The 27733-nt window shown below is 40.3% G+C and overlaps 1 protein-coding gene and 1 long non-coding RNA gene across 7 annotated transcripts in view; both read right to left on the bottom strand.

The window, feature by feature from the left end:
• Positions 1-27733, bottom strand: part of RBMS3 (RNA binding motif single stranded interacting protein 3) — a 1476433-nt gene that overhangs the window by 1353546 nt on the left and 95154 nt on the right. The window lies entirely within an intron of this gene.
• The window catches only part of LOC129397382 (uncharacterized), a 180244-nt gene that overhangs the window by 63922 nt on the left and 88589 nt on the right, over positions 1-27733 (bottom strand). The window contains exon 1 of one of the 2 annotated variants that reach the window (XR_010111406.1): positions 7679-7753. The exons of the other annotated variant lie outside the window; for it this stretch is intronic. This is a non-coding gene — a long non-coding RNA (uncharacterized LOC129397382). Of the gene's footprint in view, positions 1-7678; positions 7754-27733 lie in introns of those variants that run through there. 2 annotated transcript variants of the gene reach the window in all.

Genomic DNA, 27733 nt, shown 5'->3' with positions numbered 1-27733 from the left:
AATAATTGTAGTAATAACCATCATATGATAATATCAGCTCACATTTACTGAGTATTTATTAATACCAAGTGCTTTCATAATTGCTTTATACATATTTAACTCAATCTTCACAATAGCCTATAAAAAATACTGATAGTATCATGCTCATTATACAGATGAGGAAACTGAGGCACAGCAATTAAATACAGTAAATTACCAAAATAAGACAGTTAATTGCACAGAATGGATGTGAGGCCCAAAATCTTATTTTAAAATGTGTGCTCAAGACCACTGCCCCATACTGCTTCCCAATGAGCCATTGGCGAGTCATAATTCTACACCAAAAACAAATGGTCCTGGGCAAGGTGGCTCACACCTGTAATCCCAATGAGTCTGAGGCAGGCAGATTGATTGAGGCCAGGAGTTTGAGGTTATAGTAAGCTACAATCACGCACTGCACTCCAGCCTGGGTGACAGAACGAGACCCTGTCTCTTAAATAAATAAATAAGAATGGTTCAGCTATATATATATGAAATAATGATGTTTTAAAATAATTTATAACCAACAATATATAAGCCAGTTAATCGCATTTCTTAACTTCTAGAAATGTTTAAAATGACAGACATAAAGAATAAAAGGATGTATATACAAAGTAAAGCAATCAATGGCAGGAGCAAGAAAAACATGCAAAACACTTTTGTACAGATATAATTAATCATGAGCCACTGACTTAGAATAAGTATTTGTTGCTATTCAGAACAGCAAAAAATATCACCAGGAAAGTATTGTTTCTAAAGACATTTGGATTTTGTATAATTTACATATGGCCAAATTAATTTAAATTTAGAACAGTTGATCTTATTATGTAATATGTGTCTCCGACATTCATGAGTCAGCTCAGGGGTCTGCCTAGAGGGAGAAAGGGCAGTGAATGTATCTTCAGACTTCAGTCTCCGTTTGCTCAAAGATTTGCCCTATAGGGCTGGAGACCCTCACATTTCCAGGGTGAACACGCTTCGGCAGGATTGTGGTCCTCCTCAGGGTATCTCTTGCCTTGATGTTAATAGGAATGTCTCAGGACACAAGGTGAGAGGCCCCTCATGATCAGGATGTGCCTGAATGGAGCCAATAAAAGCTCATGCTGGGAAAGTTGCAGCAACAGCAGCAGCAGCAGCAGCAGCAGCAGGTGGAAAAAGTGTTGAGGCCAAGAGGATCTGAAGGGGCTGGTGCAGAAAGGGTCCTGGGTCAGAGATGGCAGGCTATGTTTGTAGCTAGTTGAAGCACGGGGCCCAATCTGGGCTGCTGAGCATCTAGTGCCTGCTCCCCACCTCCCCACTGCAGGCAGGGAGCAGGCACTAGAATGCTGTGAGGCTTTGTCTTCAGCTACTAGGGAGCAGGAAGGAGTTGCTATTCCATATCTTCATTATCTACTTGGATGAAGACATAGAAAGTGAGCTCATCAACCGTTCAGATGTCACAAGACTGAGAAAGATAACTAACGATTGAATAGGCCAATCAAAATTCTAAAGATTTCAACAGCCTGGAATGATGGGTGACAACTAGTAAGATGAAATTTTATAAGGGAAAAATATTGCTTTGGTGGGTTCCCTGGCTGTAAGATGAATTACCATCAGGAATGAACATCTGCAGGGAAAAAATCATGAAAAGAGAATGTTTTATCTCTGATTTTTTCACTTGAGTGGCTGGATAAAGCACACCAGAGACAACACTACTGCTCACCATTATTAACCAAATGGCAATGAAACCCAGGTCTTCCTTCTACTAGATGTCAATTTCCTGGGTTCTTTATTTCACTGGCAATAATTGCTTATTGAATTTGATTCTCCATTTTTTATTTTGGGAATGCTCAAAAGTAAAAAAGTTAAAAGACTAGTACAATGAACTCTCATATATTCTTTTGCCACGTTTTGTATGTGTATGTGTGTGTGTTTGTCTCAAGCATTTGAAAGTAACTCAAAAAACTTCGCACACTGTCCACTGTATAACCACAATATCATTATCTTATTAACAAGATATAATTAATAATTGTTCTCTAATATAACAATATTCAATATCTAGTCCATATTCAAATGTCCCAGCTGGCCCATAAGACTCTTTATAGCTTTCCTTTTTCTACACTGAACCCAATTGAGGTTCCCACATGACATTTGGCTGTTACAGCGCCAACAACCTAGAAATGCTCTTCCATGGTTTCAGTTTTTGATTTGTCTGTTTCATTTTGGTGTCATTTAACTGAGTCCTATATTCTCAGTATTTCCTATAAACTAGAAATTAAGTCTACCTTACACATTTTGACAAGAATAGTTAATAGATAATGGTTTTTCAAAACTTTGTGTATTGTTAGAAGGCACACCACATCTGTCTGTCTCAGTTTTACGGATAAAGAGCCTGATCAAATGGCTAAGGTAGTGACCACCAGATCTCTCCACTACAGAAGGTTTTGTTTTTCCTTTTACAATTAGTAAGTAACCTGTGGCATCATGTTTTCAACACAGTATAAGCATATTTTTGCCCAAACAACACCTTATACAAAAGTTTTAATATTCGTTGACAATCCTTGGCTTCCATCAATTATTTCAAAAAGTCTATAAAAATTGATATTTTCTAATTCTACCATTATTTCTTTATTAACCATTGTTATTAATTTTTTTAAAAAAAGCATTCATTCATCACTTGAAGAGGAACTACAGCTTCCTCCTAAAATTTTGGATTAGATGCTATTTATTCCCCACATCTGAGAATTCCAACCAAATAGTCTGTGGTCTCTAACATGGGTTGGCAGGCTTTTTCTGTAAAGAATCCAACAGCAAATATGTTAGGTTTTGCTGGCCATGTGGTTTCTGTCACAACTGCTCCACTCTGCCATTGCAGCATGACAGCAACCACAGACAATATATAAACAAATATGTGTCGAGGAATTTATCCATTTCTTCTAGATTTTCTAGTTTATTTGCGTAGAGGTGTTTGTAGTATTCTCTGATGGTAGTTTGTATTTCTGTGGGATCGCTGGTGATATCCCCTTAATCATTTTTTATTGTGTCTATTTGATTCTTCTCTCTTTTCTTCTTTATTAGTCTTGCTAGCGGTCTATCAATTTTGTTGATCCCTTCAAAAAACCAGCTCCTGGATTCATTAATTTTTTGAAGGGTTTATTGTGTCTCTACTTCCTTCAGTTCTGCTCTGATTTTAGTTATTTCTTGCCTTCTGCTAGCTTTTGAATGTGTTTGCTCTTGCTTTTCTAGTTCCTTTAATTGTGATGTTAGGGTGTCAATTTTGGAACTTTCCTGCTTAACCAGGAAGAAGTTGAATCTCTGAATAGACCAATAACAGGCTCTGAAATTGTGGCAATAATCAATAGCTTACCAACAAAAAGAGTCCAGGACCAGATGGATTCACAGCCGAATTCTACCAGAGGTACAAGGAGGACCTGGTACCATTCCTTCTGAAACTATTCCAATCAATAGAAAAAGAGGGAATCCTCCCTAACTCATTTTATGAGGCCAGCATCATCCTGATACCAAAGCCAGGCAGAGACACAACCAAAAAAGAGAATTTTAGGCCAATATCCTTGATGAATATTGATGCAAAATTCCTCAATAAAATACTGGCAAACCGAATCCAGCAGCACATCAAAAAGCTTATCCACCATGATCAAGTGGGCTTCATCCCTGGGATGCAAGGCTGGTTCAATACACGCAAATCAATAAATGTAATCCAGCATATAAACAGAACCAAAGACAAAAACCACAGGATTATCTCAATAGATGCAGAAAAGACCTTTGACAAAATTCAACAGCCCTTCATGCTAAAAACTCTCAATAAATTAGGTATTGATGGGACATATCTCAAAATAATAAGAGCTATCTATGACAAACCCACAGCCAATATCATACTGAATGGACAAAAACTGGAAGCATTCCCTTTGAAAACTGGCACAAGACAGGGATGCCCTCTCTCACCACTCCTATTCAACATAGTGTTGGAAGTTCTGGCCAGGGCAATTAGGCAGGAGAAGGAAATAAAGGGTATTCAATTAGGAAAAAAGGAAGACAAATTGTCCCTGTTTGCAGATGACATGATTGTATATCTAGAAAACCCCATCGTCTCAGCCCAAAATCTCCTTAAGCTGATAAGCAACTTCAGCAAAGTCTCAGGATACAAAATCAATGCGCAAAAATCACAAGCATTCTTATACACCAATAACAGACAAACAGAGAGCCAAATCATGAGTGAACTCCCATTCACAATTGCTTCAAAGAGAATAAAATACCTAGGAATCCAACTTACAAGGGACATGAAGGACCTCTTCAAGGAGAACTACAAACCACTGCTCAAGGAAATAAAAGAGGATACAAACAAATGGAAGAACATTCCATGCTCATGGGTAGGAAGAATCAATATCGTGAAAATGGCCATACTGCCCAAGGTAATTTACAGATTCAATGCCATCCCCCCATCAAGCTACCAATGACTTTCTTCACAGAATTGGAAAAAACTACTTTAAAGTTCATACGGAACCAAAAAAGAGCCTGCATCGCCAAGTCAATCCTAAGCCAAAAGAACAAAGCTGGAGGCATCACGCTACCTGACTTCAAACTATACTACAAGGCTACATAACCAAAACAGCGTGGTACTGGTACCAAAACAGAGATATAGATCAATGGAACAGAACAGAGCCCTCAGAAATAACACCACATATCTACAACTATCTGATCTTTGACAAACCTGACAAAAACAAGACATGGGGAAAGGATTCCCTATTTAATAGATGGTGCTGGGAAAACTGGCTAGCCATATGTAGAAAGCTGAAACTGGATCCCTTCCTTACACCTTATACAAAAATTAATTCAAGATGGATTAAAGACTTACATGTTAGACCTAAAACCATAAAAACCCTAGAAGAAAACCTACGCATTACCATTCAGGACATAGGCATGGGCAAGGACTTCATGTCTAAAACACCAAAAGCTATGGCAACAAAAGCCAAAATTGACAAAAGGGATCTAATTAAACTAGCTTCTGCACAGCAAAAGAAACTACCATCAGAGTGAACAGGCAACCTACAAAATGGGAGAAAATTTTTGCAACCTACTCATCTGACAAAGGGCTAATATCCAGAATCTACAATGAACTCAAACAAATTTACAGGAAAAAAACAAACAACCCCATCAAAAAGTGGGCGAAGGATATGAAGAACAGACACTTCTCAAAAGAAGACATTTATGCAGCCAAAAAACACATGAAAAAATGCTCACCATCACTGGCCATCAGAGAAATGCAAATCAAAACCACAATGAGATACCATCTCACACCAGTTAGAATGGTGATCATTAAAAAGTCAGGAAGCAACAGGTGCTGGAGAGGATGTGGAGAAATAGGAACACTTTTACACTTTAGGTGGGACTGTAAACTAGTTCAACCATTGTGGAAGTCAGTGTGGCGATTCCTCAGGGATCTAGAACTAGAAATACCATTTGACCCAGCCATACCATTACTGGGTATATACCCAAAGGACTATAAATCATGCTGCTGTAAAGACACATGTACACGTATGTTTAATGCGGCACTATTCACAATAGCAAAGACTTGGAACCAACCCAAATGTCCATCAATGATAGACTGGATTAAGAAAATGTGGCACACATACACCATGGAATACTATGCAGCCATAAAAAATGATGAGTTCATGTCCTTTGTAGGGACGTGGATGAAATTGGAAATCATCATTCTCAGTAAACTAACACAAGAACAAAAAGCCAAACACCACATATTCTCACTCATAGGTTGGAATTGAACAATGAGAACACATGGACACTGCAAGGGGAACATCACACTCTGGGGACTGTTGTGGGGCGGGGGGAAGGGGGAGGGATAGCTTTAGGAGATAAACCTAATGCTAAATGACGAGTTAATGGGTGCAGCACACCAGCATGGCACATGTATACATATGTAACTAACCTGCACATTGTTCACATGTACCCTAAAACTTAAAGTATTATAATAATAATAAAAAAAATAGATGTGGTGTGTTCCAATAAAATCTTACTTACAAAAACAAGTAGCAAGCTGGATTTGGCCCTCAGGGCTTAATGTGCCCATCCTAGTCTATAATAGTATCATTTACTTCTGATACCATTTATTTGCCATAGTGATTGGTTTTCCAAGCACTTTCACATCCATCATCCAGTCTGTTCTTCACAATAGTTATGTTACATAGGTGGGCAAACATCTTAATGTGATTAGACAGATGAGCTGAAGCTCAGAAAGATTAGGAAAAGTGAAGCCAAGAACCTAGATTTCTCAGCTCCTTGCCTGATGCTTGTATTCTTACTGTGTCTCTTTATATAGATGAATACAAACTCCAAACATACCATCATGAACAACAAATGCAATGCCTCAAAGACTTCTGAAAAATGAAAGGTCAAACAACCTAACTGCCAAATTATGCTTTCCCTAGAGAGTTAGCTATTGATTTGCCAGAATGAAAAATAAACCATTGCAGCATAAACATTCTCTGAAAACTATAGTTATATTTTCATTTCCATGAAAAGAAAACAAAATTTAAAATGTTCTGAAATGCAGAAGCCAGTTGGAAATTAATGTCTAGCCTCAGTTTGTTAATAGAATATAGAAATAAATAGAGGTAAAAACCCTTGCATATTGCCATTAACTTTGCAACTAGATCTATCAGAATGTCAGAAGCCACAGTTTTCTTTCTTAATGTATTAACAGGTGGTAAAATATATATAAGCACATTGAACACTGTAAAGTGCTTCTCCATAGTCAGTTAATATTATTGTTTTTACTGCTGTCATTGTTAAGGACAAAAATGATCCTTAAATAGTGAGACAAAATGCATATTTTGCCAACCAAGTAAGCTTGTATTTATGCTGGGAAAAGAATATATTTAAATACAAAGAAACAAGCCCCAAATCTGGCCTGTTATTGATCCTCGTGAACATGCAGTTTTAGTGAAAACAAAGGGATCATAGTCCATTTTCTCCTGTAGAAATTAGTCTTGAGTTTCATGGGAAAAGACCAGGCTACTTAACACTGGCAAAATCTTAGCCATTGTCTTATAATTCCACCCCCATAAAATAAAGTTCAGAGATACAGCTATTCTTTCATGGTGACAGACGAATATTTAGGCAAGAGAAAGTAAACTTACTTTTATGAGGCCACTACTCTGACCTAATATTTTACATTAGGTCCAACCCTAATATTTGTAGGGCTTGGAAGAAAAGTACAAATAAAAACCTACATATCTTAAGTTATATATGAGTCTAGAAAACATAAATGTATTCTATTCTCCTACCTTGAAAAAGACTTTATGACTATAATGTTTTTTTAAAAATGTGTGTAAAGTTATAACTTTTATCTAATTAAAAGTCAGCAAAATATCAAAGATGACTGAAGTGTCATTGTACACATCTGGACGTTTTGTTGATGGACAGTGATTTGGGGATCAGTAGTTGTTCAATACTGCCAAATGTTCTCCAGTCACCATGTGCAACTACTGCAAAGAGAACACTAATTCCCAGGTACCTCTGGAACCATGAAGAGAAGCAAGGAAATGGAGGCTTGATTCTACTGAAAAATAATACTTTTTATGCAATACACACTACTACACTCACACTGAGAGAAAGGTTTTACAATTTAATTAGTCTTTTTTCTTACCGAAGTGCTTTTGCTGCTCAAATCTTCCCCACACTCCAAAGCAGGGCCTGTTTCAGACAGCACAACCCACAAATCTTCACGGCATTCAGATGCAGTCATCTTTTGTTCGAGAACATTGGGTGAGATGTGGGAAAGCATTTCCCTGGGGCCTGAACAGTATTAGTAGTCATGAGAGTGGATGTTTAGCTGCCAACAATGAGCGCTGAATCCTGAGTAACAGAGGCATCGTGTATTCTTTATTGAAGTGTAGGTGTGAGTGTGTGTGTGTGTGTGTGTGTGTGTGTTGATGAATATGAAGTTTTCCGAAGTTTGAGACCCAAGGTACTGGGTCCATTTTTACAGGTGGTACTGCCTGACATTAATTTTCTTACTTAATGTAGCTGTGAAGCACTATTTCTAGGTATATATCCCTAACTCCATTGTGCTCTAGAAGTGAGGGCTTTAATGCCACTCATTTTGCCATAGCAAGCTAAATCCAAGATTTCAAAATAGCTATTTAGCATTGACAACCACCACTATTCACTATGGTCACTTCAAAGACAATTCCAATTTTTCTATTGTGCAGTTTTATGTGGGCAGGGCAAGGGAAACAAACACTGGAGCTCAGGAAGAGTTGGGGGAGACAAAAACTGGGAACATGTTTCTTCCAGGGTTGCTCTGTCTCCAATTTAGTCTTTGTATAGCAAAATCACACAATTACCTTCCAGCACCTTGGCAGGTAATTTGGAAGTTTCTTTCAATATTTACCCAGCAAGCATGTGTCAGGCACTATGCTGGGATCTAGGAATAAAGAGACTAGTCTCTCCCAGTAAGATCCAAATATTCCTTGTCTAATAGGCTCTTCCTTACTATTTTTTGGGCCACTATAAGGAAAATATTCATTACTTCTTTCTGATACTTTCCCTTTCACTCTTTCCTTTTTTCAGTAAAAGGCATTAACCATAGCATAAAAAGATGATGTTAGGTACAGAGTTCTGCTGTCCCAGTAATCTAGAGCAGATGCCTTAAGTGTTCCACATCCTAGCCACCATCCCACAGGCCATGTTGAAAGGTAACAAGGGCCAGGCACAGTGGCTCATGCCTGTAATCCCAGCATTTGGGAGGTGGGTGGATCACCTGAGGTCAGCAATTCGAGACCAGCCTGGCCAACATGGTGAAACCCCATCTCTACTAAAAATACAAAAATTAGCCAGGCATAGTGGGGGGCACCTGTAATCTCAGCTACTTGGGAGGCTGAGGCAGGAAAATCACTTGAACCCGTGAGGCGGAGGTTGCAGTGAGCCAAGACCACACCATTGCACTCCAGCCTGGGCAACAAGAGCAAAACTCCATCAAAGAAAAGAAAAGGAGAAGAGAAGAGAAGGAAAGGAAGAGAAGAGAAGAGAAAGAAGAGAAGAGAAGAGAAGAGAAGAGAAAAGAGAAGAGAAGAAACGAAGGTAACAGGTCAGTAGACTCAGCATTAACTACCCCCCACCTAATTCCCACCTCTTACATTCACGTTATTGGTGTAAAAGTAAAGAGTAAAAGAAGGAGGCTGTGGAACTGAAGAATTTCTCAAGATTAGCTGTTCTCCTCTCTCCCAACACTGGAGAGGGAGGGAGGCTCCATGAAAAGGAGAGGGAACATTGTGTACCTTAATTGGGGTCAATTTACTCACTGAGCTTGCTAGCAAGTCCTTATACCACTGGAGGTAGGTAAAGAGCACTGGGTGGATATGGTATAAAAAGGGAAAGTTTCCTGCTCCTGAAATGTGTGTAAATTAGAGCTGAACATACCAGTAGACAACAGAGATGGAAACACTGTAAACACAGATGACACTGTATTATACTCGTGCCAGGCACAGCTATAGGACACAGCAAAGGATGGGAGGTGTTCAGCTAGGGATCAACTAGAAGATGGAGTAGAGTCTTGCATAGGGAGCCACTTAAGATGAGACTGTTATCAGGAGGCCTGATGGAGCCACCACCCATGCTCAAGGATTTCATGGACTCAATCGCAAACTAGGTCAGCAATTAGGGCCAACCAAGAAGAGTCATGCAACTTCACTATGGACAGGCATACAAGGCAACATTTTCATCTCATCCCCTTCCTCATTGCCCTCAACATCAATCAGAGTCATCATTCCAAGAAGGCAGAGCAAAAAGTGTGTAAGAGAACAGACCATAACCCAGACCCCACCACTCCTAGCCACCAGAGCCACAAGTTTAGCCTTGATTAGGGGGATGATGGGGTTGAGAGTGAGGGAGGACAGCTGAGATTAAGAAGTATCAACTAAATAGAAGTTTGAAGTTTTTACATTGTTCTGTTTGTTTCATCCATCCCCTCAAGCATTTATTTATTGAGTTACAAACAATCCAATTACACTCCTTAAGTAGGTTTTACATTGTTAACACTGAGACTTAAAAACTTTAAGTGGGACTGTTTTAATAAGAAATAAGAATGTGGATTTTGCTAGAGCAAATTCGTAACAGTTTTTGGAAAAAATAAAACCATTTCACATACGATGCTGATGGGGTACAGGAAACACTAGCCCCAAATGTGGTACCTTCCAATACTCAGTATTTCAAGCTGAAGGAAACTGAGAAAGCCACAGAAGCAGAAAGATCTCTCTGAACTTCTTTCCTGAAGCCTCTTGTGTGGCAGATGATCTGCCCTATATCCGAAGGGAGGGAATGCTATCCAGAGAGACCAAGAACAATCTCAAGAAACAGACCTTGCTACTTCCCCCACCCCCAGTTTATTACCATTCAGTCATACTCCTTTTTCATCTAATCATACTTCTACATGTCTGTCCATTCTTCATCAAACCTAAGCATAAAAATACATGATCTTCCCTACGTTTGGGGGTCTTCATTTCTGAAGACTCTCATATCCCATAATATTTGGCTAATAAATTTGCTTCGCTTTTCTCTGGCCTAAATCTTCCTTTTCTTTTACAGGACTCAGTCATAAACCTTGTGATGAGTGAGGAAAAGTTATGACTTTTTCTCCCCTACAATATCAAAGCATTCAGACAAAAGGAAACAAGGAAATTCTCAAACATATACATCAAACTGCAGCTAGTGAAAAAGTTATGAAATGACATTACTGTTCTACAAAGAAACCTAGTGTGTGTGTAGGAAGGGTCCCATGAAAGCTGGGCATGGGAAATTCTGCCCTATTTGTCATTTTCCAGCTATTTGGAGTTATATCAGAGAGAGATGCTTCTTGTCTTGATTGCCAAAGGCATTTAAATTTGGCAGAACTCCTGGCTTAAATGTTTGCAAATTGTTCATACTTACAACTGGGATCTCTTTCTACAAAAGAGTAGAGAATAGAAAATTGCACTCTGCATTTTTCTCTGTGAACCTTCTTCTTGCTTCTCGTCTTCATGGTTGCCTATTAATAGTGATCGCCTTTGGAAAGGAGATCAGAAATTGCTTCAGAAAGGGTCTGTTCTTCCAAACGATATTGGTAAGATGAGGTGTTTTTTTCTTTAATAAATCTGTTTCTCTTCTGATCTCCTCACTTTGCAGCTAAAGTCTTTCAACCTCCTTGGGATGAAAGAAGTACTGCAGAATATTGATTTTTTACTTCCCCTATAAATTCATGACAAATGTTGAACAAAAGCGTATCTGGAAGTTTAGACATCCAATTAAAATTTTGCTCGCAAGTGAAAATTCCTCTTAAGAAAAGAAAAAGAACTCCAACTTCTTTGCACTCTCATACATCTTCATCTCACTGGTGACATGTCCCAGGACCAGTCTCAAAAAATTGATCTCAGAATTACCTTGAGGTGTGTGTGTGTGTTGAAAGTGAGAAGCATCACTCAACATTTTTGCTTGCTTTGGGTCAAAAAGAAAGCAAGACACGGCATCTACCTGGAAGGGTCACGTGGTTTTGTAAATTAGGGGGCAATTTAGACCCAGAGGCTGGGTGAGTGAGTCTGTCTGGGGTGAAATGAAGACACATAGGGCTCAGAAGGGAAAAGCATGTTATTTCAGGCAAGGGATAAAGGTAAGTGCAGAGGCAGAAAACATGAGGGCATGGAGGGAAGCCTGAACATGTATGAGCAAAGCATCTCAGAAGAGTGATGCATTGCCTAGGAGACCAACACATGGTTTGTACGACAAGAAGTCAGAAAAAAAGTCTGGCAACGGAATTGAAGCAGCCTTGCATGGGATTTCATAGAAGTCTCAGTAATTGAACTGGTTCTTTGCTCACTTTTTTTAAACCTCTGATCTTCTTTTTTTTTTTTCATCTATTAGCATCCTCTGCCACAACTTTACCTGATAATCTTTATCTACTTCTTCTTTATGCCTCTTCTCCAACTACAAATTGAAACTATTACTGGAAAGGTAAAACGACATTTGGTAAAAGAAACACTGTGAATTATGTGAAATTATTAATCAAATATTGGAAAGATGATTATAATTCTGCTATCCAAATTAGAAAGATAAATGCCTAGATACACATACATATACAGGCATACCCGCCCATACACATATGTGCACATAGGCTCACATGTACATGCACATGTATACACATGAAAACATATGCAGGGTCACGGCTATACATTAATATACATGCATATTTGTGCTCACACACAACATAACATAAAGAAATGAAAAGCAAAAGAAAATAATCTTTCTCCACTTTAGAAACAAAGCTGTTTTTAAAAGAAGAAGCTGCCAATCTTTTCACCTCACAGGGTTCGTTGTGTAACCCTAAATTCTACAGTGCTTTCCAACAGAATAATAATAACAATAACTTGATTATCATTTCTCTGCAGGGCCACAGAACAGCTTTGAGTGATGAATTTAGAGGCAAAAACCTCTACAATCCCAAATTCCTCACTTCCTTACATGGGTGTGGCCCCAGGAGTTCCAAAGCATTGCCATCTTCCATGTTTTTCACCTTTCTTACTGCACCCATCTTGCCTCTCCATAGCATTCTGCATTTGTTTTGATTTACAGTTTTCACAACATCTTGGGGAAGCAGACACACAGATATATAGGCAGAGCATCAAAAACGAGATAACTGCTCAGGGAGACATCTGGGGAGAGGCACCAAGCTCAAATTCTATACCCTAATAGCCATTGTTTAGATGTATTTTGGAGTGGGTAAGCAGTTGAAGGTTATATGCTCACACAGGAAAAGCTTGAGTAGAAACCTCTAGAGTAGTGGTCCCCCTTCGGATGGTCAACCCACTCTTTTGCAACTGTATTTGACAGGACTTTTTCACTTGTTAATATTGAAATTCCCACACAAACTGGCTTAAGCAAACAAAGTGAATGTATTGACTTATATAACAGAAAAGGCAGGGCGATATCCAGGCTCTCAATCAACACTCCCAAATAAAATCAATCTCAATTTCAACCTCAATCAATTTCCCTTGCTTTCTGCCCCTCCCCTCTCTCATTTTCTTGACTCTGCTTTACTCTGTAAGGGGACTCATTCTCAAGGGGCTCTCCCCAGGTAACCACAAAGATGCCTAGGCTCCTATTCTACATCCCTTGCCCAGTAACTCCAGCAAAAGCCTTGAAGACCCTTCCTATGGGCCTGATCTTTGTCATCCGACTATACCAAAGTGATCCTTGTGGCCAGGAGCCTGCTCTACTCTCACTGGCCAGGTTTTCCAACCAACAGTCAGCTGTCAAGAGCCGTGAGGGGTCTGAGATCTTACCTTCCTTGCCAGTTAAGAAGAGAGCCTCCCACAGCTTCACACATGCTGCTAGACCCTTGGGTCAGAGACAAAAAACTTGATTACTCATGGCACAGAAAGCAGTCTGTGCTTCATATTCACATTGGCTCCCCTTGCTCCACAAGTCCCTTGAAAAACATACAGAGTGGCCCAGGTAGGTGCTGCATACACACAGTTGATTTGCCTCATATGTGAGGGCCTCAAGTTTAGGAAACCCCTGATCTTAGAAGGAGGCTGCTAGCAAACCTGCTCACCCTTCACCCTGGAGGGAGATATTATCTTTATTATGCTAGTCAGGAAACAAACCTAGCCATTTCCTGCAGGGAGGCCCTATCTCTATTATCCAAGGCTGTTTACTATAAACATCCTTGAAAAGATCCTCTGAAACAAGAGCTGACACAAGATGTGCAGAAATATGAAAGATCCACAAGAATTGTCTTCCAACAATAAAGCTGTAAAGCAGGAGGAATGGGGAGAAGAGGGGTGGGAGGGGTAGTTCTCCACAATGAAGAAACATGTTCTGATACCAGAAAAGAAACACTGAGCAGACAAAAAAAAAAAAAAAAAAAAAAAAGTACTGTCTATGGTCATTGACAGTATCACACTAACTCCAGATGTATTAAATTTCTCTGACTCCTCACCTCACTTTTACCTTCTAGGACTCCCTGGCAATTTTTGCACCTAAGTGAACTGTGTCAATGTCAAATTCAAATTATTATTTCCATCTGACAGTGTGCTTCCCTTAAATTGAACTTCTAAAAAAAAAAAAAAAAATTCTGAAAACCCTGGAGGCAAAACACATCACTCTGGGACCACCCCTTTGCATGGACCAAATGGTGGTAAAGGCTGTGGATTTCTGTCTTAAATGCCTCCGTCACTTTTAGACTGATCCCATAGGTTACCTGAATTTGATACTGTGGCCCCTTCATGATCACTCCCCTCTAACTCCTGAAGTGCACACAACTCAAAAGGAAAATTGGAATTCAATAGGTAGGTAGGGAGGTTAGTGCTGTGCTAGAGTAAGTGAGTAAATAGCAGACTTGGGTTCATAATCTGCTTTGTCATGTAACTGCGATGACCCTACCTGTCCATGAACTCTGAGGAATGCTTTGATTTTCCTTGAGCACAGGTCCCATGGATGGAATCTAGGAAGAGAAGATTGGTGAGAAAAGACACAAGCAAGGTGTGGAGTCCAAGAAGGGGCAAAATTTCCCCAGAGAAATAGGCGATGCCAAAGGAAAGGACAACCCCAAGAAGGAAGGCATTTGAAATTCCACAAGACTATCTTCGAAATAATTCCATTATTTTGAGCCAAAAATGTTTCTGAAAACTTTGACCTTATTAGGCATAAGGGGTACTACATTTCAAAGATACACGAATTAGTTCTTTCAGTCACAGACATGGTTTTATTAACTTCAGAATCAGATTACCCAAGGAAGGAGTTTTAAGGGAGACACTGTTTTGAGCTGATAATGATACAGAACGGCTGGGCTCCCCGCTAAACCTCACCCTAGAGCTGGGAACTGAGGCCCTAACTGAAAACAGCTGACCCTGTTTTTCCATCCAAATGTTGCTTTTTTGGCTTGCCCTCCCGCATCCTGTGCCCATAAAAGACTTCAGCTGGCGGAACAACACAAATGGCTGAGCGTTGAGGCTACAAGCGGCTGAGCGGCGGGCAGAGAAGCAACTGAGGATTGGAGACTACAGACAGACACCACTAACTTCAGATGGTGCAGCTTCAGAGAGTGGCCCTGCCAGAGATGGCCAGGCTTCAGGGAAATATCACCTTCCCATCCCCTTTCCAGACTCCCTTTCGACTGAGAGCCACCCACCACTCAATAAAGTCTTCCGCATTCATCACCTTTCAAACAGTTAGTGTGACCTGATTCTTCCTGGACGCCAAACAAGAACCCCGGTGCCAAGAGGGCAGGGGCTGCCATCCTGACCCTCCACTGAGCTGGTTGGCACTTGGCCATCCCCATATGGCAGAGCTGAAGATCACTGGTTGTAACATGCTTGGATGCTGCTGCAGGGCCTGCACAGAGCCTGCTCCTGCCAGAGAGGAGCGACCGGCTGGTTCCAGCATTTGTTAGCTCCAGTTCCTGCACTGGCTTGCACGCTCCCTCTGGCGAGGAGTGGCCAGTGGCGAGCTGAGTGAAACAAGCCACTCCAGTTCCTGCCTGCGAAGGGGTTCAAGGGAACTATCCCGTCTCAATATGACCAAGCAGAGTATTGGTGATGGAGATGTTGATTGCATCTGCCAATTCTGGGCTCTTTGGCAAAAATTTCAAAAACAGACCTTGCATATGTTCATTTGTCAGATAAAGCAGTGCACATAGCAATAGACAAATGCTAGGTAGCAGGTACTCCTTCCCTCCTCTTCTAAGATTTTTCTACAACCTCCAACACTTCAGAATCACATTCATCTACAATGTAATAAAAAATATCTATTTGTCTCTGCCCTCACTTCCTGACACAGAGCTCCTAAAACTCTTGTAACTTTCTGAGTGATAAGGGAAATAGGAGAATCCTTTGTTATAATATTTGGCCTTAGTCTGATTCTTAACCCAGCTTCTAAGGCCCTTGGAATCTCCAGAGTGGTATCTTTCAGTATGCAAATGAGATGACTGGTGGCTGGGGACCCTAGATAGCTTCAGGATGGGAGTGGGTCACCAGAAAGACCAGGGCAAGATTGAAGAATTAGAACTTTCACCCCTACCCCCAACCTCTATGGAATGGAAGGGGCTGGAGATCGAGTCAATCACCAATGGCCAATGATTTAATCAATCATGCCTAAGCAATGGGGCCTCCATAAAAAGCCTAAATCAAGGGGTTTGGAGAGTTTCCAGGTTGGTGAATTTATCCACGTCACAGGAGGGTGGCATATTCCAATTCCAAAAAGACAAAAGCTCCTGCACTCAGGACCCTTTCAGTCCTCATCCTATGTACCTCTTTGTTTGGCTGTTCATTTGTATCCTTTACAATATCCTTTATAATAAACCAGTAACGGTAAATAAAGTGTTTTCCTGAGTCCTGTGAGCCATCATGACATATCATTGAACCTGAGGAGGGGGTCATGAGACACCCAATTTGTAGCCATGTCAGGTAACAATGTGGGTAGTAATCTGCGGACCTACTACTGGCATCTGAAGTAGAGGGCAGTCTTGAGGGATTGAGCTCTTAACTCATGAGGTTGATGCTAACTTGAGTTACTGTCAGAATTGAATTAAATTGTGTGTATATCCAATTGGTATCCCCAGGGAACTGGAAAAGTACAATATATGGAAAACTACTCATTTTTTTGTCAGAAGTTTTGTGAGTAGAGAAACTGATTTCTGTTACAACCCATCCAACCACTCATTGAAAAAATGTTTCTTAAGTATCTACCATGTGTCAGGCACTGCTATGCATTAAAGATTCAGCAGTGACCAAAACATATATGGTCCCTTCCTTCATGGAGTTTATAATCTAAGGTGAAATACAGTTATTCATAAGGTCAAAACACAAATTAATGTCATAAAATATTGTGCTAAAGACTAAAAAGGGGAAAAAGGAATAAGCAGTATTACTATACAACATTTTCTCGTACGTTAGGGATGTCTTCTATGAAGAAGTAACAATGTTGCTGAGAGGAAAAGGATGTTCAGGTACTAATAGGTGAAATTAAAGGAGAGCAGAAGGCTTCTCACCAAAAGCAGAGACTCTGTGAAGAGTTGGAAAGAACAGGTGGTATGGTCAGGTCCTGAATGGAGGCAGGTGATACAGTAGAATGGTGAGGAAGGTGCAGATGGGGCAGACAAAGTTGGGAAGTCAGGCAGGGTCCAGTCTGGTGGCCCCATGAGTCAGAATACACAGGCCTCCATATTAGTTCATCTAGCACTGTTATAAAGAAATACCCGAGACTGGGTAATTTATAAAGAAAAGAGGTTTAATTGGCTCACAGTTCTGCAGGCTGTACATGAAGCATAGTACCTTCTGCTTCTGGGGAGGCCTCATGAAACTTTTACTCGTGACGAAAGGCAATGCAGAGGCAGGCATCTTACATGGCAGAAGTGGCACCGAGAGAGAGGGGGGAGATGCCACACACTTTATTTATTTATCTATTTAGAGGCAGAATCTTGCTCTGTCACCCAGGCTAGAGTACAATGGCATGATCTTGGCTCACTGCAACCTCTGCTTCCCAGGTTCAAGCGATTCTTGTGCCTCAGCCTCCCAGGTAACTGGGGCTACAGACATGTACCAACATGCCCAGCTAGGTTTTGTATTTTTAGTAGAGACAGGTTTTTGCCATGTTTTCCAGGTTGGTCTCAAACTCCTGGCCTCAAGTGATGTATCAGCCTCAGCCTCCCAAAGTGCTGGGATTACAGGTGTGAGCCACTGCACCCGGCTTAACTTTTAAACAACTAGATCTCATGAGAACTCTATCACGAGAACAGCACCAAAGGGATGGTGACCCACCATTCATGAAGGATCCACACCCATGATCCAATCACCTCCCACCAGGCCCCACCTCCAACACTGGGGATTACAGTTGAACACGAGATTTGGGTACCAATAGAGGTCCAGACCATATCACCCTCATAGGCTGGGGCAGGAACTCTGGAAGGTATTAAGAGAGAATAATGCCATCTAATTTACGTTTATAACAGATCACTCCAGCTTCCGCACACATAATGAGCTTTGGTCCAAGAAAAGAGACATGTAGACTATGTAGGGTGCAGATTTTCAGGGTGAGGTCTGAGGACCAATGTCATAAACATCACCTGGGAACTTGTTAGAAAAGCAGATTTTCAGAGCCCCACCCCAGATCTACTGAAACAGAAACTCTGGAGGTGGGGACAAGTAATCTGTGTTTTAATAAACCCTCCAAGGTGATTTTGACGCATATCAAGATCTGAAAAACCACTAGTTTAGGGGATTACTACATCATCATGGCAAGAAACTATGGTGTCTTACAGCAGGATGCTGACAGTAGAGATGGAAACCACTAATCCATGAACAAATCCTAAGTACAATCATGCACCATATATAACGATGTTGCAATCAACAACAGACACATATATGACAGAGGTCCCATATGATTATACCATATTTTTACTGTGCCTATTCTAATGTTTAGATATACAAATATGTACCACTGTGTTACAATTGATTACAGTAATCGGTCCAGTAACATAGTCTAGGAGCAATAGGCTATGCCATACTGGGTAGGTGTATAAGTAGGCTATTCCATCTATGTTTGTGTAAATACACGCTATATGTTCACACAACAAAATTGTCTCATGACACATTTCTCGGAACACATTCCTGTCACTAAGTGATGCATGACTGTATTAATAGATGTTCCCTACAAATTTGGCAGAGGAGAGTAAATGTAGCACTTCTTAGAGCAATCAGGAGAACAACTGAGTAAGTCAGCAGGTCTTGCAGCACAAAAGGCAGCATGACTGTCTTCCGCATAACTCAGTTTGCATGCTCGAGGCTTTCCTACCCCTAAGGACTTCAGCACTTGAGATTCCTTAAAAAATTGCTACCTCTAAGAGCTAATATTTGAAACATAATTATATTCAGTTCCATTCAACAAGTCTTTACTGAGGACCTGCTGGGTACAGCTTAAGAAACAGAAATAACTCCCACCAGGAAGACCTAGAAAATAATCATGGAGAGGTGGAGGAATTCTATTAAACAGAAGGCAGCAATTGTAGCATAAAAACTGATATAAAAAGCAGAGAAAGGAAAAGTGCCCGCTTGGTCCTTAAGCTGTCCACCATATTTTGCTGGTATAACTGTTCTTTATTCGGTCCCTTAAAACCCATCCTTCCCCAAACACACATGTATGCATATATGTAGGCACACACCCATAGATATGTCCACTCACTCACAAATGCACAGAGAAGTAATAACATGTTGCACCGCACTCTTCTACAGCTAAAATGGCAAACGCATCAATTTTTGCTTCCTGGAGGAATAAGAACCACCAATTTCATGAACATAGTTTCTTCTATAATCTTGACTTTTAGAATGAGAATGGAACTACTTACAAAAGTGAACAACTGTCTTAGATCAGGTCCCAAAATGCATCCATCCAGAACACGAGATTTGCGGAAAGGGTATTAGTGACCACCCAGTCTGACCTCCTTTAGCAGGAAATGTCAAGGGACTTGCCTAATGTATTGTGTCACAATATCCACAACAGACCTGAAACAAGAGTCTACCTATTTCTCTCAACTTTTTCATGTTACCCTCACTCCCTTCCAAAGAGTCATTACACTGAGAAGGTAATCATTTATATAAAAATATTTGAGTAAACTTCATTTAATGAGCGTGAAAACGTACACTGTAGAATATTCCAGCTTAATCAAGAGGCAGTCTGTTCAAGTAACTCCATGCTCTGAACATTCTGGCTAAGATTTCACTCTGTTTCCTTAGCCACTGTTCTACTCTCAGGGTAAGATGTGCTTGCATGCCGTGAAGATAATCATTAGAGGGATTAGAGACATTTCTGAGTGCACAAGAGTGACACAGAAACCAAGAGAGGCCTCTTCCTTGGCAACATCAATTAGGCAATCCCCATTGCCAGAGTGAAGTAACATCTTACTTCAAACAGAACAGAGTTGGGGAAAAAAATACACGACAAACATCAAGAAAGCAGCAGTAGCTCCAATAATATCTTTACACAAAAACAAACTTCAAACCTTAACAAGTCTATCAGTCAATGTTTGTTTGTCCTTTTTTTGTTCTCAAAATGAAGAACAGCCGAATGGAGCAGGGATTTTGATGGGGATAGATGGTTTCTATAATTTGGTCCCCCAAAGTTCATTTGTTCTGGTCATTTTCTCTCATTTATCTTAACAGATCAATATCTGTCTTCAGGTGCTCCCCCACAATTTAGCAATCTGAAAAAGAATGAGTTTCTGCAGGAAAACTGTGACTTATTGGTAGAGTTTGGGTTGGGTCATTCACAGCAGATTTGAGTTTGGGGAAAGCTTCCTGAGAAGTACTGATGCCAGTGCATCTGCTAAGTTTAAGATCAAATATTTACTCCATGGAGAATGTAATCATTTTTTAATTAAGGAAGGTTAGACATGAATAAAATAACAGAAAAAAATGTATGATTTCTATTCAGTCCTAAAACTGTCAATGATAGAAAACGACTTCCCATGAAGACTGGGAGCTCCCAGCCACTCAGCTATGTCATTCCAGGCATTTTTGGTAACCCAGAAATGCTGTGGCTACGAACGGACTCAGGGGACTGTTCTTCAGGGGAATCTCTTTAATAGATATGTTTTAGGTGCCTGTTTTGCCTAAGGAGGCAGAGAGAGACCTAGTGAGAGAAAATTTAAAGCAACAGAGACAGAGAAAAAAAAAGAGACAGAGACAAGGATACACTGAAAAGAAAAAGAAAAGAAAGGAACAGAAGTAATGCTGTCCAGGCAGAGAGCAGAACACACACACACACACATACACACACACACACACACAGAATGGCTGCTTCAGTATTCTTAGTTCACATGCCTCCACCATCAGACGTCCCATTCTCTCTTGTCCTTGGTATTCTTGAGATCCACTTGTGTCCTTAAATGTAGGCCTCTCACAATCAATGCACATGGAAAAGAACGATCCTTTATCTTGATTATTTTGTGGGCACTGATTTTAATTTTTTTCAGTCAACTTGACTCTACTGATCTATATTATGAATGATCATAATCCAACTCACAAATATTAGACTCACAAAGTAAGCAAATATGGTTAGCTCCCTCCTTTCCTAAAATCCACTGATGCCTCTCCATTGCTCAGAGAATACAGCTCGGTTTCTCTAACCTGTCTCACTAAGCCCTGCAGGATCTGACCTCCGCTCACCTTTTCAGCCTCTGTTGTCACCTCACCCCACCTCAAACCGTGTTCCATGGACAGAACTATGGACTTCTCTTCATTACTCAAGCCCACCAGGATCTTGTCTCTTCTTCAAGGCTCTCCCTAAAACCTCCACCCCTCCCTCAGGATCCCAAGATTCACTCACCAATCCAATCCCTGGCCCTCAGCAAGTAGAGAAAAGCATTCTCTAAATCTCCTCAACTCCAGTTAGCTACTTTTCTTATGTATCCTCTCAGGACAGCACAGTTGCCTGAATCACAGGCTCTCTGGCCGTGTTGTAACCATATCCTGACTTGCCTCTCTCCCCCCCATGGGGTCATGTCTTCCACGTTCACTGCTGCTTGCCTAACCTCAACACTGAGGATGATATTTTAAAAGTACAAATTTAGGGTCATTTTAAGCTAACCCATTCTTTGGTGGGGAGGGCAGTCGTGTGTGTATAACAAAAAGGAATTTTCACTAAAAGATATAAGTTAAAGAACTGAATACTTCCAGTAATCCTTATGAAGTTCCATGTCAAGAAATATCTCACTGCCAAATATGAGATTTAACGGTCAAAACAATTCTGGACCAGTGCCATTTGCTTGGCAATGGTGGGAGGACTCTGGGGGGATTTTGCCCTCCATTTTCAGCCAACCTACTGCACAGATAATCAGATTAATTCTCTGAGGTTGAGTTCCCTGGGAAACAGAGCCTAAGACTCTGAGATTTGTGTGCCAGAGGTTTGTCGGGAGTGCCCTTGGGATCAATTCTGGAGGAAAGGGAAGGAAGCGGGATTAGGTAGAGAGAGGACCTATACTGTGATACACTCTCAATAGAGGTCTCTGGATTCAGTGGGGAGTTTGAACGCTTGCAAGGTCCTTTACAGTCGTCTTAAATTGAAGCAAGGGGCTGGGCATTGGTGTGCTAGATAAAAGGTTATTGGATACTCTCTGCCCTTTTCCTCCTGGGAGCAATCACAACCTTGGGCAAAGCAATTCCCAGAGGCAGTGAGCAACTGGGCAGAGAGAATGACATGTGAGAACAGTGTCCCTCACTAGCTGCAGTTGAGAAAATGAATGCCTGGGTCCTAAAGCAGGCACCTGGGCTGCACATCACAGCATCTACTACACTATTTCATCAGGAAGAGAAAGAGGTTCTGATGCTTTTATTACTTATCCCTGGTCAGAACTCATGGGTACGGGGTTATCAATTACAACATCCCTTCAACCAACTGGCAATACAATCGGATATATTTCTCCTTAACATTCCTACAAGGAAATATCTACAGAACTGGCTCACATTTTTCAAATAAAAACATAGCTCTATCAAGAGGCTTTTGGTAGTACAGGTGTTCAGCTTTGGTGAGGTGAAAGGTGGGGCTGAAAAAAGAAAAGTTTGGCAGACTTAATTCATAACAGTAAACAATAGCTATACTTTATTTATTCCACAGGCATCCCATGAAAAGGGAACTGAATCCAAATGAGCCTGGATGAATCACAAAGGTCCAGGCCCTCAAAGGGAATTTTCCTGAGGAACTAGGAGAGCATACATAGAAACTCCATGCGTACTTTTTAGCTGAATTGAATGAAAGCTTATGCAAAATTGTGGCACCCATACTTTTATTCTGAAACAGTGAAGTTTTCAGTTCTAGGTCAGTCTTTTAAAGACAAATTAATAAAGATGTTCTGGGGTTTGAGAATTTTAACAGGAGATACAGAAAATAGCAGAAAAGGAAGACTGGTCTTAGAAGACTTGAGTAAGACAAAGGAGGTAAGGGAAGGTAGAACCTTAGTATTGCATTCTGGCTGTGTCTGAGCCAAGGAAGAAAGCTTAGAGGTGTCTAAGAGGGGCTGACAGATGCAGGCCCCAGGAATGGCAGAAATCAATAATATGAAGTCATAAAACCAGACAGGCATTGAACATTTAGATGGCAGAGTAGACCCAGAAAAAAATTGCAGTGTGCTATGTCAGTATCTGCAAAACAAACAAACAAAAACCATAAAGGTGACGTGCTGCAAATGTTGGCAAGGGAGATCCTGGAATTACTTGCTACTCACTAAAAATGTGTAAACTCTCAGTGAGATAGTCCTAATTTATGGTACTGACTTAAGTTACTTTAGTAACATAAAATTTTAAAGGCTTGCATAGACTCATTTGGGACTTCTATTGCCCATTCTTAGTTTTGAAATAATGGCTTCAACTGTGAATTCTCTTATGAAGGTTTTTAATACCTAATTTCTGTGTTAGGTAGAAGCCATTGCATGTACACACATTTTACTAACAGACATACACACCATCCACTTGCAGCTCACCAAGCTCCCTCATGTGCATGTTTGTCCACAAGCTCCGAGACCCTGACCATGAGTGAGCTACTGGGACCAGAAGGATGGTAATCCCAGCTCTGTCATTTACTATCCTTGAGATCTTGCAAAATTCCCTTAACTACAGAAAGACACAACTTTCTTATCTCTTAAATAACATAGGAATGAATATTTGAAAAGCCCTGTCCATCTTGCAAGGCTTTCTTAGAGTTTCAAATGAGATTTTATAAGTGAAAGTCACTTATAAACTTTAAGATGCAATATAAACATAAGAAATTATGGTGGCATGTGTAGAGAGTATAGGATTCTGCTCATATTATGTAACGAGTATAGAAATTATCCAGTAAAATTGGTGAGAAAAAAATAGTTTAAATATAAGTTCATTTACATTTGGCCATTTTTCACCCTAATAATACAAGCTACCACAACATGAAACATAATAATAAATGAACTTGCTCATGGTTACTGTGGAAATGCTTTCATAAAACAGCTATGTCTGGTGTGATTTTTTAAAAAAGCCAAAATTTACCAAGTGCACTTAATATGGGCTGGCACTATTCTAAGAGTTTTAGATGTATTAAAACTCATTGAATCCCCATTACACCCCTATGAGGAAGGTAATATTATAATAGTAAACTCACTTTACTAATGAGAAATCTGGGGCTCAGACAGGTTAATTTGCCCAAGATCACATAAATAGGAGGGGTGGCACCAAGAGCTGAACCCAAGCAGTCTGGCTCCTAACCCAACATAGTGATATACTAGAGACAGAGAATATCAGCACTAACATTGAAAAGTTGTAACTGTGGGAAGGAGGTAGAAAAGGACGGTCAGGGAAAGAAAATATTTGTAAAATGTTAATCTGCTTAATGTTTTTACCTAACCTCTTCCAAGTGTACAAAACTTTGTGATTAAAAACAAACACCTAGCCCACAAACATACAGTCTAATACCAGGAGTCTCTTTATTTCTCACAAAGGGATTTATCTGTCCTTAATGGTTCTGCTGTCTGATCTCAGATGGATCTAACCCCATTCCCCATTCTTAATTACCAGCAATTCAATTTGAACCAGGGTAAATGGACAGCTTGATCATATCTGCAGTCTGACACCAGAAATGCTATGACAACCACCCATTTTTCTTTAAAAAAAATGATCTCGTAGCTTGTATCATGTCCTATCTTTCATCTTCTGGAAGAAGAGAGATGGAATGTACAAATAAGCCACACTGTTGGCCAGAAGCCTGTGTGATAATGAGCCCTGATCTCCCATAGGTCAGAGTACGATACCAGGCCATTCAGAGCATACAGGGCAAGTCAAATGCCCTTTGAGCTTCTGTGACTACAGGAAAGAACAGTCATTTCGAACCTTTTGGGTTTCTGCCAGGGGGAACTTTATTCAGTCCCCAACGTGAGCACCTTCTTTGTGCCAGGCACTGTCAGACACCGGGGACACAGAATGAATATGACCCAGTCTCTGCCCTGAGGAGTTCATAGCATAGCAGGGCAATGCAGATACATAAATAGCCACCTGTGATGAGTGCTAAAAAAAGGGACAGGAGGAGAGCACACACAGAGGAAGGAGAGAATGGAGGGGGGTACATATTCAGGAATTATTTCTGATTAAGATGAATGGGATTTGGGATTTAACTAGGTGGGGTGGGAGAGAGAAATGATCCTAAAGTTTCTGGCTCTCAGGTCAGCTCAGACCATTATAGAGAAAGACTAGTTCTGAGAGGCTATGTCTGAGCTCATGAGCTCAAAAGCCCCAAGTGACAAGTTTCAAACCACCATTAGCGCCATCTGTTGGCCACAGTAGGAGGTGACATACACTGGGCTGGCATTTGGCTTTATGGAAATGAGCTGTGAAAGTTACCATGTAGAGGACACCTGTATATGATAACATCCTTAACCTAGAGGCATAAGAAAGGATAGTGGTTTGCAAGCTTGTCTAAGCCAACTTATTTTGTTGTTGTTGTTCTGTTTTGTTTTGTTTTAGGCTTTTAGCGGCCTGTAGCCATTGTTTTTAGTTTCTGTCTCTAGAGATAAACAGAAAAGAGGGGTGAGGAAGGGACTTCACTGACCCAACCAGAAAGGGAAACTAAGAACTCACGACTGTATTCTCTCCCTTGGACACTTTACTAAACTATACAGGCTCTGGGGTCAGACTGCATTGGGGTATAAACTAATAGTACATGACATTGGTCTTTTATCTTGTCTAAGACTCGGATTTTATTAAAATGAAAAACGACAATAAAATTGTAACTATGTCACAGAACCATTTTGAAAATTAGAATATATGCTACATGGACAAGAACTCTCATATACTGGTAGTGCGAATATAAACTGAGAGTACAATTTTTGAACATATGTATGTTCTATTACCTAGCAGTTTCACTCTTAAGATTATACGCAATAGAAACGTGTATTATGGGTGCTGAATGGTATATATATATATATATATATGAAAATTTCCTAATAGTCCTGCTTGTGATAATAATAAACTAAAAATAAGCAACATTTCCAGCAACAGAAAAATAGATACATAAATTGTAGTTATTCATACAATGGGACACTACACAGTAATGGGCATGAGCAATCAACAACTACACATAAAAAGATAGACAAATCTTACAGACATAAAATTGAGCAAAGAAGCCAGATATCAAATACTACATATTGTATGACTCCATTTAAATAACACACAGACACAGGCTAAACTAATAAATGTTAAAAAGTCTGGATGACTGGCCAGGCACGGTGGCTCATGCCTGTAATCCCAGCACTTTGGGAGGCTGAGGCGGGTGGATCACCTGAGGTCAGGAGTTTGAGACCAGTCTAATCAACATGATGAAACCCTGTCTCTACTAAAAATACAAAAAATTAGCTGGGCGTGATGGCGGGCACCTGTAATCCCAGCTATTTGGGAGGCTGAGGCATGAGAATTGCTCAAACCTGGGAGGTGGAGGTTGCAGTGAGCCGAGAACATGCCATTGCACTCCAGCCTGGGCAATAAGAGCAAAACTCCATCTTGAAAAAAAAAGTCCGGATGATTATCACTGGGTAGAGGGTTAGTAACCAGGAAGGGAGCATTAAAGCATTAAAGAAGCCCCTAAAATGCTGGCAATGTTATTTTCTGATGTGGATGCTGCTTACCTGAATGTATTTACTTGGTAAATTTTTGTTGATTTTTTAAAGTTGAAAATAATTTTCAATCTTTTAAAAGTGCTCTTCTACTTTCAAAAGCTCTCAGCACTGAACCTGCTTGATAACAAGTGTTCAGTATATATTAGGTATTGAAATGTCATGAGAATGAAGAAGAGGATGATGAAGAGTCAAATAGAGGAGTAATTCAGAGGGAGAGCTGGTGAGTATTACTTCTGCTACATTCAGAGACATTCTTCAGTTCAGTAGACAGTCTTGGAAGCCACAACAAAGTACAAGATTGCTAAGGAGAGCTTCTAAGTATGAAACCTGGGAAAACACAAGATAGGCAGAGAAGGAATAATGTGCGAGAGAGACTTATCAGAAGGTAGGAAGAGAAGTAAAATAGGATCATGGTTCAAAAACAAGAGAAAAAGAGCCTCCCATGAAATGTAGTTTGTAGTGTGTGGTGTCAAGAGTTTTCATGCTACACAAAAATTGGGACAGACGAAGACTACATATCGTCCCATGGATTTGTCTGCGACCCCAGCTGGAACAGTTTTAGAAGAGCTGAATTTAGAATGGAACTTGAGGGAGTAAAATAGTGAGTCGTGTGCCACTGTGGGCAATGAAGGGAAGGGAAGAAGCATGACATTACGTCTAGATGAAATAGGTGATGGCAATGTCCTTATTACAATATTTAAGTCCTGAGTATTCTATTAATAATAATTTGAAAGGACAGTGGAGAGGAAGCAATAGAAGATACAGAAAAGACGAGGTAACTGACAGAATAAGGTCCTTGAGGAGGGATGAGTGAAAATGATCCTGTTTTGGTGACAGTATGTTTAGGTACTCTTCCAATACACAAACCTGTGTAGGAAATAAAGGGCACTCTAGTCTATCTCTAATATGCTGTGGAAGCTTGTATAAGCCACGTGATATCTCTGGGGCTTTTATCTGTGGAATGGAAGACATTCCAGACTAGATGAATCTTCTCAGATTATTTGTATTTCCAACATTCTTTGATCACTTTGAAAGACAAATCCTAACCAG

The sequence above is a fragment of the Pan paniscus genome, chromosome 2 (assembly GCF_029289425.2).
Source record: "Pan paniscus chromosome 2, NHGRI_mPanPan1-v2.0_pri, whole genome shotgun sequence".
Taxonomy (NCBI): domain Eukaryota; kingdom Metazoa; phylum Chordata; class Mammalia; order Primates; family Hominidae; genus Pan; species Pan paniscus.
The sequence above is the reverse complement of the archived record's forward strand: the minus strand, read 5'-3'. Positions and strand labels throughout refer to the sequence as shown.